At 38.6% G+C, this 13,264-nt stretch overlaps 1 protein-coding gene across 1 annotated transcript in view; it reads left to right on the top strand.

Annotated features, from left to right (window-relative positions):
• The window catches only part of prkx (protein kinase X-linked), a 377,186-nt gene that overhangs the window by 1,898 nt on the left and 362,024 nt on the right, over positions 1-13,264 (top strand). The window lies entirely within an intron of this gene.

Here is a 13,264-nt window from a genome sequence, read left to right as displayed (position 1 = left end):
CCCTTTGCATGGTAATTAAAATCGTAATAATACCAAAATATTTAATAATACCACTTAACTTAGTTCTCAATAATGAGATATTAATTTGTCAAACAAGGGTGAGTATTTTAATTATTAAAGTGTACTTTAATGCATTTGATTTATTTTCTGAGCTAATCTGCTTTCCCTTACATATGATATTTTACGTATAAAGTGTAAACCGAATTTAATCTTTTAATTCAACTGTTGGGGTTGTCCATAGAAGGTTGGCATCTTGGGTTTGTTATTAAATTAATATTGTGATTAGGGATGCACGATATATCGGCCGATAACTGCTTATTTTTAATATTATCGGTTATCGGTCTGATAGCAAAATTAGGCCGATAAATGAAAGCCGATAAATTATGGATTATTTTGGTTTGTTGAACCACTTCACTTGCTCATTGCTGGCCATGTGGAGTTTTGATTAGTGCTTTCTGTGACATAGCACAAAGATGACACGTGTTGCAGGCTTAAGAAGAGTATGCTAGTTTAGCGCAAAGACAAGATTTCCGCGGCCTGCAAGTTTTTCATTGTGAAAATAATATAAATATTTATCGGCCTATAGATATCGGTTATCGGCCCCCAAATTTAAAGAGTTATCGGTTATCGGCCAAAATTTCCATATTGGTGCATCCCTAATTGTGATTATTATTTACTAAATTATTATTAAATATTTTTATATACAAGTTCTTTACTAAAGTAACAATTTGCCAAATCCAAATTGATTTAAGCTATTTTTGTGTTACATTTTTTGGAAAAGACTGCGGAAAAATGGTTTACAATACAAATCCAATCATATTTTAGAAATAACATTTTAAATAAAAGCTTTGACTAATATGCCTGAGCTTATAGTCTGTTATTATTTTATACCATTCTATTATACTTTTTCCTGATAAAAGTGCCAAAAAAAGTTTTTATATAATGAATACTGGTCTCTGTAAAATGTATAGAAGAGCAGATGACAGCAGATTTGATCAACTGAGAAAGAGAAGTGATGATTTGTGATTGATTGGGGCTAATTCAATGAAAATTAAATGTCACAATGAAAATACACAAAAACAAATTAGCACTTTATATTAAACTAAAGCAATAGATAATGTGCATGTCAAGACCATATTATTATATTTTGTATTTAAATATATTATTGTTAGTAGGTGTCAAAAAAAGTTTTTTTTTCTTTTTTTACATTTTTCTTTAATTAAATTTTTTTCTCTTAAAAAAACTGTTACATCAAACGTCATATACAGGCTTACAAACATGCACGCGCGGTTGAAGGTTAATTAAATCTGCAGTTTTCTGAGGGTAACTGCATGCGTGGAATCCGGGCAGGTCTGCTTTTCATCCAGACCTTGACGCTTTGTGTGTTCGACTTTATATGGTGCGGCACTGACTGATTGGCGTATGACAACCAGGGGGCAGGGTTTCATATTTTATTGAAGCTTCTCCGGGCTCCGCCATCGATAAGCCGACCCCCACCTGCTGTTAGAATAACTTTACATCTGAGGTAGGGTTGGGCGATGTCCCCATAAATTGGCAGTTGACGATGGTTACGTAAACCATCGCGATGGACGATGATATCGTTAGGTGGGGGGGTATTTTAATTTTTCGTTATTATATAATTATTATTCGTTATTTTACTTTATTACTTTCACTTAAGAAGAGTTTTGCACTTTTTATTTTAATATATATTTTACATAAATACTATTCTGTACTTAAAATCTATAATTTTGTTATTTTACTATCCCAACTAATGTCTCTTTCCTATAGGTTGCACATAAGGGGAAAAAGTAGCTTTAATCCACTGAAGAAGAGTTGTGCACTTTTAAGCACTTTTTAATCTCTTTACATAAATATTTTTTTCTATTTAAAAGCTATAATTTCGTTATTTTACGAACCCAACGACTCCTCCGCGCTTTCCAAATTTTGCACGTAAATATCTGTGCATATGTGCCACAAGTACTACGTCAGAGAGCGGGTCTTCAGCACCGCGGGGAGCAGCCAGCACTTCAATCCGCAGCTTATTAAAACTAGACAAAGTGAACAGGGCCAGACACATCGAAATTTAAACATGGTCTGTGTATGTAAATCCCGCGTTTCGGTCGGAGTGTTGTTCCCGTTTTCTTGTTCTTGACGTTTGCTGAATTCTGGGTTTATATCCTAATCTGCCGCTTCAGTGCAGTATAGCCTCAATGTAACAATGAGCACGATCTCCCGAGACACTACAATAGGCTACTAATAAATGATTAATATGGGCTGTTTTCTTGTACAAAATGAATTATTTTAAGATAAATGTACAACATGTAAAAAGACAAGATTCTAGCAATGTCAAGATTAGGGATGGGCATTTTCCAGTAACTTACTATTACCAGTAATTTACTATTACTTTTAATATTTAATTTTTCGAATATTTAAGCTCTTAAAGAACGAATATTCGTTTATTTAAATTATGTTAATTAAGACATGCGTGTTTTGTATTTTTCATTTTGTCATAATTTCACAGAAGGCTTATAATTAGGAAATATCCACAACAAGCTAAACTTATATTCTGTATGTATATATATATGTATGTATTTTTAAGTTGAAAACATTGTAAAATATATATATATATATATATATATATATATATATATATATATATATTTATTAAATTCTTCTTAAAAAATATCCTACAGAAAAAAATGCGTTAAAACTTAATGCGGAGCGAAGTCTAGTCAAATCCTTAGTTTCAAGTCGGTCGTTAGTATTAATTCATTACTGTTTGATCTTACATACATTATATTATACCAAATATTATACACTAACCCCAAATCTAAGCGAAGTTTGAGGACTTGCGAAGTTTAAAGTTTGAGGACTTGACAAAGTAGGCTATCATCATTTAAACAGACTCAAAACACCAAGAGCCCGGAGCAAATGAAAAAACACATCTACATAACCGACTGCTCAGTCAACATATAAATATCTTCTAGTTTGACATGTATTTGTGAATAAAGAAACCATCTTTACCCTACCTGCTTCGGTGAAAGCCCGTTCTTCTGCCTAGATACAATAATGCCGGTGCTGCGGAGAAAACTCTTCCTGATGATGGTTATCCGGTTCATTTTCAAAAGAGCACCGCATATATTAAAAGTTCTCCGTTTCATTTCGTTCTCCGTATCTGTCTCCTTATTAACAAAATAAAGTAGACTTTATAACAGAAAGCTTACAAATCTCTCGTGATGTGTTGAGTCGGGCGGCGGAGAAGCACGTTTAATAACACGTGAGCCCTCACTGAGCCAGTGGCCAAATACGGCGCGGCACGGACAAACCCGGAGATAAAAGGAAAAACTTAAATTCGTCTGCAATCTGCATTGCCAAACAATCAGAAATACATAAAAATTAATGTTCATGTATATTTTACATTTAAGTCTGTAAAAGACAGTAATGAAGTGAAAAAGCATTAAATAAGTTGTTACCCTTTGGTGGCACATTAAAAACAAACAAACATTCGAATAGCATTTTTTAAATTCGAATTATTATTGCCATTCGAATATTCGAATATCCGTGCCCATCCCTAGTCAAGATCAAATGCCTGACAGGATATTTTCACAGACGTCACGTCTCAGGCATAGACTACAGTATTTAAAATAGCATATATGCATTAGTTATATTTTCTATTTAATTTATAGAGCAATTCACGCAAAGATATTAGGTTAACTATAGTCTATATAGAAGAGAGTAAGTGTATGTCGACTCGCAGCGGAGTGGGGAGGGGGCGTGGCATCACGATGGTGTCTCTCCATCGTGATGTCAGTCAACCATCACGATGGACGATGATATCGTCTATCGGCACAACCCTAATCTGAGGCGTTTAAAAACTCCATTTGTCCATTAATTATTTCTAAAGAAACACGAAAATGTATAAAAGGCTCCATTACCATGTATCTTACGTTATGGGACAGTAAAAGCAGTTTTTGTAAAAATAGGCTAACGATTGCATCATAACCTGCGACTCCCTTTCGCTCAGTAGAGAAATTACCGTATGGACAGGAGGAGAAGCTCGTAGGCAATTATTTTCTGTCTATGAGGCAATCGGGTGGACGTGGATGCATAAAGTGAAGGAGGATTATTAATCAGAATACTTAACAAAATTTGCTCCTGTTTAAGCTCACCGTCTCTGCAAGATTCGGTGGGTGATTAAAATTTGTCTTGGCACGGCTATTAGAAGACTTACAATTGTCAGGCAGGTTGCTGACGTGACATCTAGGTCATTAAGCTCAGTTTGAGTCTGCGCAGTACGTCCGACCCCCAGGAAGTGCGTGCTTCTAATTGACTTCACTTATCTCTGTTGAATCCAATGTGGATGCTGTGTCCATTTCTTTTACTGTCTATGATGACAACAGAGTACTGCGAGAGCAAAGGTAAAGGCGGACCATCTTGTAACATTTCGACTAGTTTCCGCGGTACTCTGATGTCCTCACCGCCGAACTTTCTGCGCAGAGCCATGTGAAAACGCCCTTTGCATCAAAGTACCAGGAACATGAGAAGTGGTGGCACGCAAAAGATAGTGAAGGTACGCTAAAATTTAAAAGTGTCAGTACTGCGAACACTGGTTTAGCTACTTACATCGTGTGTTGCTCTTTCACCCTCGCGCAGCCGCGCACTCACTCTGTAGTATGTAGCTCACGCTCCGGCTTTGATTTGATTGGCCATCGCATCATTTTGACTTTGACGAGCACTTTCATATGCTGATGGAGGCTTGCCGGCTAGAAATAGGCGTTGTATAGTATTTACAGTTATGGCGCTTTTCCATTGCATAGTACCCCACGGTTTGATTTAGTTTGGGTCGGGTCAGCTTACTTTTGGGAGCTTTTCCATTGGGTGCAGTACGTAGAACCCGATACTTTTTTTTGTACCACCTCGGTTGGGGTTCCAAGCGACCCTAGCTGATACCAAATGTGACGCGAAAACACTGTAGATCATTGATTGGTCAATTGTCACAAGCGTCATTGCTATAATGTAAATATTAGCTTTACCTTTAGTGCTAGCTTGCGCTGTCTCAAGGAAAAATGTTCTCATCTGTGCTCTGCTATAAGTTCCAAAACTCCCTTTTAGCAATGAATAACATCCACAGGTTGAGAATCAGGGACACCATAACAGTTTTTTTTAAACTTGCAGTTTGTGGCGAAACATTCAAGACGAGCACGTCAGTATTATATGCTTAAATGTAACTTCAATGAGGCTCAGCGGAGTGCGTCAACTACTGACGCCACGGGTGTTTAAACCAAAACTGTCAAGAGATATAGAGGTAACCTTAGTGATAAACGCGATGTGAAAACATCTATTTGTGGTAGCCAATTTTAATTTTGTGGCGGACTGATGAATAAATAAATGAATGGGAATGTACAACAACGCTCTCACTTGTATGATGTCACAGCAATATGCGCGCAAATATAACGACAATCCCTCTCACTGCGAAGTGATACCAAACTCGATGGAAAAGCTAACCACGCCAAAGTGAGGTGAGCTGACCCGACCCAAATTAAACTAAACCGTGGGGTACTATGTAATGGAAAAGCGCCATTAGGCATATTAGGCAATTATTTCATGACTTTTAACACTTAATGCCGGGGATCTCAATGGTGGGTACGAGACTCTGTGTAATAATGGATGTGTGGTAGACCTGCACGATTAATCGTTTTTCGAACCGAAATCGCGATTTAAAACGGCACGATTTTCGAATCGCAAAATCTGCGATTATTTCGATTCAGAACTATCACATATAACACGCATGTAGTATGCTGCTTTTGACAGTTAACGACAGTTTGCGACATGCACATTTTACGTTTGATGCAGAGTTCAACCAATTGTAGCTCTGACGTGCTGACTAAACGCCATTTGGAAAAGATGAGCACGAGCAGCAGTTCAACTTCCCAACAAAGTGCGTCTGCAGAAGAGCAAAGTTCTGCAGACGACTTGGTACCTAAGCTAAAAAGCACCGCATATGTTTGGAATTATTTTGGATTTCGTCCTTCTGATGCACTTCAAAGGCAGGTACTTTGCAAAACCCGCCGAACGTCTGTGTCGACCTCGCGGGGCAACACAACCAACCTGTATCAGCACCTGCAAAGATATCGCAGAAAATTCTAATATAATTCAATATAAATTAAAATGAGCTTAAATAATAAAAAAAATATATGTTGTGGATTTTGGATTGATTCACATCTTAGATATTGACTTGCATGCTGAACTTTTGATGGTATTTTTCAGAAAACGAACTGAAGGGTTGCAGGAGCAGTTAGCCTGGCTCCGCCCTCCTACGTGCTTCCGCTTAATTTTCATTTCGCTTCAGTACAACGTCTGGGACTGCTGTGTAGAGTTTCGTTTTCTCCGGCAAAAATCTGCAGGTCCAATCAGCGAACAGAGGGGGGGGGGGCTAAGAACGAGGACATTGAGGTCGTTCACCAGATACGTTATGGCCCTCCTCCCCACGGGGTTTGGGAAAAGTTTGATTCGTTAGCGATTGGTTATGGCAGATTCAGAGTGACTCTGGGCAGATCCAATAGTTTTAAACTTCAACAGAGGACCCTCCTTAACGGAAGTAACGCTTTGCAATGAAGCGTGGCCAGACTCTCTGTACAAATGAAATTAATGTACGAGAGTCTGGTTGGACCAGGCTAGCGAGCGGTGGGCATTTGCAAGAGGCTGGTCAGTCAATTCTCCTACAGCTGGAAGAAAAGAATGGCATTGACAGCAGCCCAAAAAGAGCTGAATCTGCCTGGGCATTCATTGATTACAGAGTGCCTCACAAGATGGGGAAACAAGGAAAAAATGATTGCAAGGGTTCTAGAGCAGTGTAAAGCTTTGAATCATGTGTTGTCTGCAGACAAGAAAACAAGGCTTCTAACGCTGACATGGCAAGACATGGAGGTGTTAGAATCCATCCACCAAGCTCTGCATCCACTTCAGGAGTTTACAGATGTGCTTTCGGGAGAGGAGTATGTTAGTGTCTCCTATCTTAAGCCAGTTATTCACCTTTTGAGAACAAAGGCACTCGCTGAAGATCAAGATGACACTAATCTGACAAGGGGAATCAAAGACAAAGTCCTTCGGTACCTAAAGGAAAAATATGATGACCCATCCACTCAAGAACTTCTGGATGTTACATCATTCTTAGATCCTCGCTTCAAAATAAATTACATCAGTCAAGACAACATTTCAACCATAAAAGACAGAATGATGACAGAGATGGAGGATGTGGCAAGAAAGGTAAGAAAATGGCACTTATGAGGAAATGTTTTGAGCATTCTTTTCGAACTGAAAATGTTAAAACAAGTAATTTGTTGCCCTTTTTGTTACAGGAGAAACGATCACGTGTCTCAGAGTTGCAGGATTTAGCAGCAGCCCCATCTGTGAAAGCTAAGACACTTGGAAGCTATTTCAAGATTTCTCTAGAAGTGTCTCAGGAAGAACCTCCTAATTTTCATCATGTGGTGGAAACGGAGCTAAACAGCTACTTAACTGCACCAGTAATTGATGGAGAAGAGAATCCCTTGACCTGGTGGAAACAGCACCAGATTAACTTTCCCAGGTGTAGTCCCGCAATGTAGTAACATGTCAGCGGTCATGCCTCAAACCAGAGAGAGAGTGGATATGCTGCTCTTTTTGTCAAAAAATCTATAAGCACATTACCCTAAACAATATCTAAATGTGAAGGTTTAAAGGCCTTTTGCCTCAGAATTATTTATGTTCTTTGCACTTTAAATGGCAAAAACTCACTCTCATGTTGTTTCAAACCCGCATAAATGTCTTTGTTCTGATGAACACAAAGGAAGATATTTTGAGAAATGTTTGTAACCAAACCATTCATGAGCCCTATTCACTTTCATAGTATTTTCTTTTCCTACTATGAAAGTGAATGGGGTCCAATGGTCCATGAAAGGTTTGGTTACAAACATTTCTCAAAATATCTTCCTTTGTGTTCATCAGAACAAAGACATTTATGCGGGTTTGTAACAACAGGAGAGTGACTAAATGATGACAGAATTTAATTTTTGGGTGAACTATCCCTTTAAACTTTTAAGAACCCAAACACACTGTAAACATTTTACATCAGTAAAACACTGACCATAACCTACATTAAGGTTGAAACAATGACAGCAAACGTTGCTCAGCTCAGGTTTTGTTCCACAAGAATTAAAAACATCATGCATCAGTAACCCCTATTCTAAACAAACCAGACCTGGACCCCTCTGTATTGACTAATTATAGACCAATTTCCCATCTCCCATTGCTTTCGAAGCTCCTTGAAAATGTCGTTGCAGCTCAACTTCACAACTTCTTGTCACAGAATAGCCTTTATGAAACTTTTCAATCTGGTTTTCGCACTCACCACAGCACTGAGACAGCATTATTTAGGGTGATTAATGATTTACTCATGGCTTTTGATCGTGGTTCGGTCTGTTTCTTGATTCTTCTCGACATTTCTTCAGCATTTGACACTATATCTCACCCCATTCTCATCTCACCACTATCTGCTCTGGGTGTCTCTGGTACTGTCTTGTCATGGTTTATTTCATACCTATCTGATTGTCAGTACTACATATCTATAAAACAGGCACAGTCTGCCACTGCTTCGGTCACATATGGTGTTCCTCGGGGATCTGTTGTTGGGCCTCTACTTTTCATCATATATATGCTTCCCTTAGGTCACATCATTCGTCGTCATGGGCTTAGTTATCACCTATATGCGGATGACACACAACTGTACTTGAGCTTTAAGCACACTGATCCCTTTCCCATAGATGTTATAACTCCTGGTATCAATGAAATAAACATATGGATGACCAAGAACTTCCTCAAACTTAATACAGGAAAAACTGACCTGCTCTTAGTTGCCCCTCCTAAATGTACTTCATCTCTTAATATTGATCAAATTAATATCCCTGGCTGTCAGGTAAAACCCTCAACCACTATCAAAAACCTGGGCATAGTGTTTGATTCTTCTCTGTCCTTCTCTTCTCACATCTCATCTCTTACAAAATCCGCCTTTCATCTACGAAGTATTGCCCGATTACGCCCATGTTTAAATATCAATGACGCTGAGACCCTTGTCCATGCGTTCACTGCCTCCCATCTAGATTACTGTAATGCTCTTTTCTATGCTTTACCATCAACTTCATTAAAAAACTCCAATACATCCAAAATTCAGCAGCAAGAGTGCTAACACACACACAAAGAAATCCTCCCACATTACCTCAATCCTTTACAGTTTACATTGGCTCCCGCATTCAATATAAAGTTCTCCTCACTACATTTAAAGCTATCCATGGCTCCTGCCCACAATATATCACTGATCTCATCCTCACATATTCCCCTGCACGTGCACAAAGGTCTTCTGACTCTAATCTATTAGAGGTTCCTCCCTATAGGCTGAAAATCGTTTGGTGGTAGAGCCTTCTGTATTGCAGCTCCCAGCCTCTGAAATTCTCTCCCCCAAAGCATTCGAGACGTGGCATCATTACATGATTTCAAAGTTAAACTGAAAACGTATCTTTTCATTTTGTTTTCATTTTGTTATTGTGAAACCAAACTTTGTACATGCATTTGGATCTCTAATGTGAGGATGCACATCATCAAAAAACATTTTTTTTTTCTAAAAATTTTACGCCGCCAAACAGGAAGTAGTTTATACCTCAGGAACGCTTTAACGTATTGAAACCAAACTTTGTACATGAATTTGGGTCTCCAATGTGAGGATGCACAACATCAAAAGAAATTTTTTTTCCTAAAATTTTACGCCGCCAAACAGGAAGTAGTTTTTATCTCAGGAACGCTTTCACGTATTGAAACCAAACTTTGTACATGAACTTGGGACTCCAATGTGAGGATGCACAAACTAAATCAGCGGCACCAGAGCAAGCACACTTTTGCAGTTCCTCCGGAAATGCATTTTCTAGTTATTATTATTATTGTTGTTGTTATTATTATTTAAAGTGCAAAGAACATGAATAATTCTGAGGTAAAAAAGCCTTTAAGAAAACCTTCACATTTAGATTTTCATATTGCTTAGGGTAATGTGCTTTTTTTGACAAAAAGAGCAGCATATCCACTCTATCTGGTTTGAGGCATGACCGTTGACATGTTACTACATTGCCTGCAGCACTGAAGAGTCTTTCCGACGGTGTGCTTGTGACAGGAACACACGGGTATCGGCAAGCCAACCTGGAGGGGTTGGTCTGGTGCTGTTTCCGCCGGGCCGGGGGATTCTCTTCTCCATCGTTTGCTGGTGCAGTTAAGTAGCTGTTTGGCTCCGTTTCCACCGCATGATGGGAATTGGTGGGTGGTTCCTGGGACGCTTCTGGAGAGGTCTTGGGGTGGCTTCCGGGTGTCTTGGCTTTCACAGATTAATAATAAATGGGGCTGCTGCTGGATCCTGTGACTCTGAGACACATGATCATGTCTCCTGTAACAAAAAGGGCAACAAATTACTTGTTTTAACATTTTCAGTTCGAAAAGAATGCTCAAAACATTTCCTCATGGGTGCCATTTTCTTACAGTACCTTTCTTGCGGCGTCTTCCGTCTTTGTCGTCGTTCTGTCTTTTGTGGTTGGAATGTTGTCTTGACCGATGTAGTTTGTTTTGAGGCGGGGATCCAAGAATGATGTAATATCCAGAAGTTCTTGAGTGTATGGGTCATTATATTTTTCCTTCAGGTACCGAAGGACTTTGTCTTTGGTTGCCCTTGTTGGATTGGTGTCGTCTTGGTCTTCGGCGGGTGTCTTTGTCCTCAAAAGGTGAGGAACTGGCTTAAGATAGGAGACACTAATATACTCCTCTCCTGAAAGCACATCTGTAAACTCCTGGGGCCTCATGTATAAAACTTTGCGTAGATTCCATCCTTAAAGCAACACCAAAGAGTTTTTTTACCTTAAAATAACGGTTCCAAAAAAGTTTCAGTCATTCATCCACTCGAAACAGGGTGAACGGCAATTTCACATTCGCTTTGCAGCCCTCTATCGGCCAAAACCGCACTAAAGAAGTTTCCAACCCTGGGGTTGCGGTCCTGTAGTTTGAATGAAAACTACAAAAACTTGCTTTACGGCAAGTTACAATTCAATCAGAGCCAGCCTTGCTGCAGTGGGCTAAATTATTTACGACAGTAGTAATGGACAATTCCTCTTCCAACCTGTAGGGGGAGCAAAGAGCAAAAACTCTTTAGTGTTGCTTTAAATTGTTCGTACGCACATAAAACAGAATTTGCGTACGCACAAAAGTTTTCAGATTTATAAAACCATGCGTACTCCAGAAACTGCGCAAAATTCCATTCATAAATCCCAGTGAGCGGAAGATTGTGCGTACGTGTGTCCCGCCCCATCTCCTCCCCGAAACAACCATATATGGAGCGTATAACCCTTAGTTTTACTGGGCATAATGTGGTCTGCATATCATTTTAATATGGATTGACGTTACAAAACATTAAAAAATATATTTAGCCCTTCATTTATTTGAATTCAAGGAAATATATTCACGTCGCATTGGAATAAAAAATTTGTTACGAACCTGTAAACATAACAGTTTTAAAAAGGTTAACATTAGTTTCAACTTTAAAAATATACTTGGAGATTGTTTCGGTTCATGTTCGTCTTTATCTCAGGTGGCAAGTGCATCAATAATAGGCTACAATTGAACGCGACCTAATGCATTAAGACTGCAATATTACATACCTTATAGAGAATAGGCTGCTATAGGCAAGTAGACGAGCACAGCATATAAAAGTTTTGCATTAAGTGTTTCCCATAATAAAACATAAAGACAATGATGTATTACGCAGCGCAGCCATAAGGCATTAATATATAAAAAACAAAAGTTTACTACAAACGAAAAGTTCAGTACAAACCTTAAAAAGCATATTTACAGGTAAGCAGATTAAACCAGAATATAAAAACCAATGAGTTTAAATACTTGTTAGTGTTTTTCTTATATAAACCCGCATAATAAGAACGTCTCTTTATATAAGGCTAAACTTTAATTATTAAATGTTCTAGTACATCACATTATTTTTCATCATCTTACAAGTTATAAAGTTTATTGTAGCAATGAAGTCACTCAGGTTTATTTCTCTCATTTGGCCTAATAAAATTAAAACTATTATTTTTTTACAGTTTTGTCTATGATCCGATGATAAAGCCTAACAAACTTCTTATTATTCCTAAAATTTATGAAACATTAGCCTTTAGTGTTTGATGAGTGAAGAAAAGACTTATTCATATAGTTCTTTTGCGTTTTAAACATACAGACGCGGTCATGACAGATGTGTGTGGCACTCCATTCACCGCAGAGGCTTCTTCTTTTCAATACTTTTCGTTTGTTAAATATTTGCTATTCATAGGCAGGTGCGACAGATGCAATTCGAGTGCTGAGCTTCATGACTGAAACAGGAATATTAAAACTAAATGTGTATAGAAACAAGAACAGAGTTTGTGTTCTTTCACTCCGCTCAAAAGAGTGCGTACGCACAGTGGAGAGCATTCGTACGGTGCACACTTATTTACGGCAAGTTTATTTTTTTATAAATCCCGATATGTGCGTGGAAAATTGCATACGCATATTTCTATGCCCATTTTTGCGTACGCAACGTTTATACATCAGGCCCCTGAGGTGGGTGCGGAGCTTTGTGGATGGATGACGCGAACTGTTGCTAACTGTCATAAACTGTCAAAAGCCGCATACTAGATGCGTGTTATATGTGATAGTTCTGAATCGAAGTAATCGCAGCTCTTGCGTTTCGGAAATCGTGCCGTTTTGGGCCGCGATTTCGGTTAGAAGGCGATTAATTGTGCAGGCCTTATTGAGAGTGTACACTTCAATGGAATACAAACTGATTTTAGACAAAACTTATGTTTTCTTATGTTGTGAATCTCATGTCACGTGTGTGTTGTAAGAAGCACTTACATCATACTAGGGCTGCACGATTAATTGAAAAATAATCGAAACCGAAATTCAGAAACTTACGACCCTATTTTATCATGTCGGTTATTTTCGGTTTTTAATCCTGTTAATACTTTCCCTTTAAAACAGTGGTTTTCAATTCCAGTCCTCGGGCCCCCCCTCCCAGAACATTTGAGATGTCTCCATATATTAAAACACCTGATTCCGATCATCAGCTCGTTAGTGTGTTAATTAAGGAGCCGATGAGTGAAATCAGGTGCTTCATATAAGGAGACATCCAAAACACTCCGGGTGGGGGGGGGGCCCGAGGACTGGA

The sequence above is a fragment of the Misgurnus anguillicaudatus genome, chromosome 3 (genome assembly GCF_027580225.2).
Source record: "Misgurnus anguillicaudatus chromosome 3, ASM2758022v2, whole genome shotgun sequence".
Classification (NCBI taxonomy): domain Eukaryota; kingdom Metazoa; phylum Chordata; class Actinopteri; order Cypriniformes; family Cobitidae; genus Misgurnus; species Misgurnus anguillicaudatus.
This window is presented reverse-complemented; position numbering and strand designations above follow the sequence as displayed.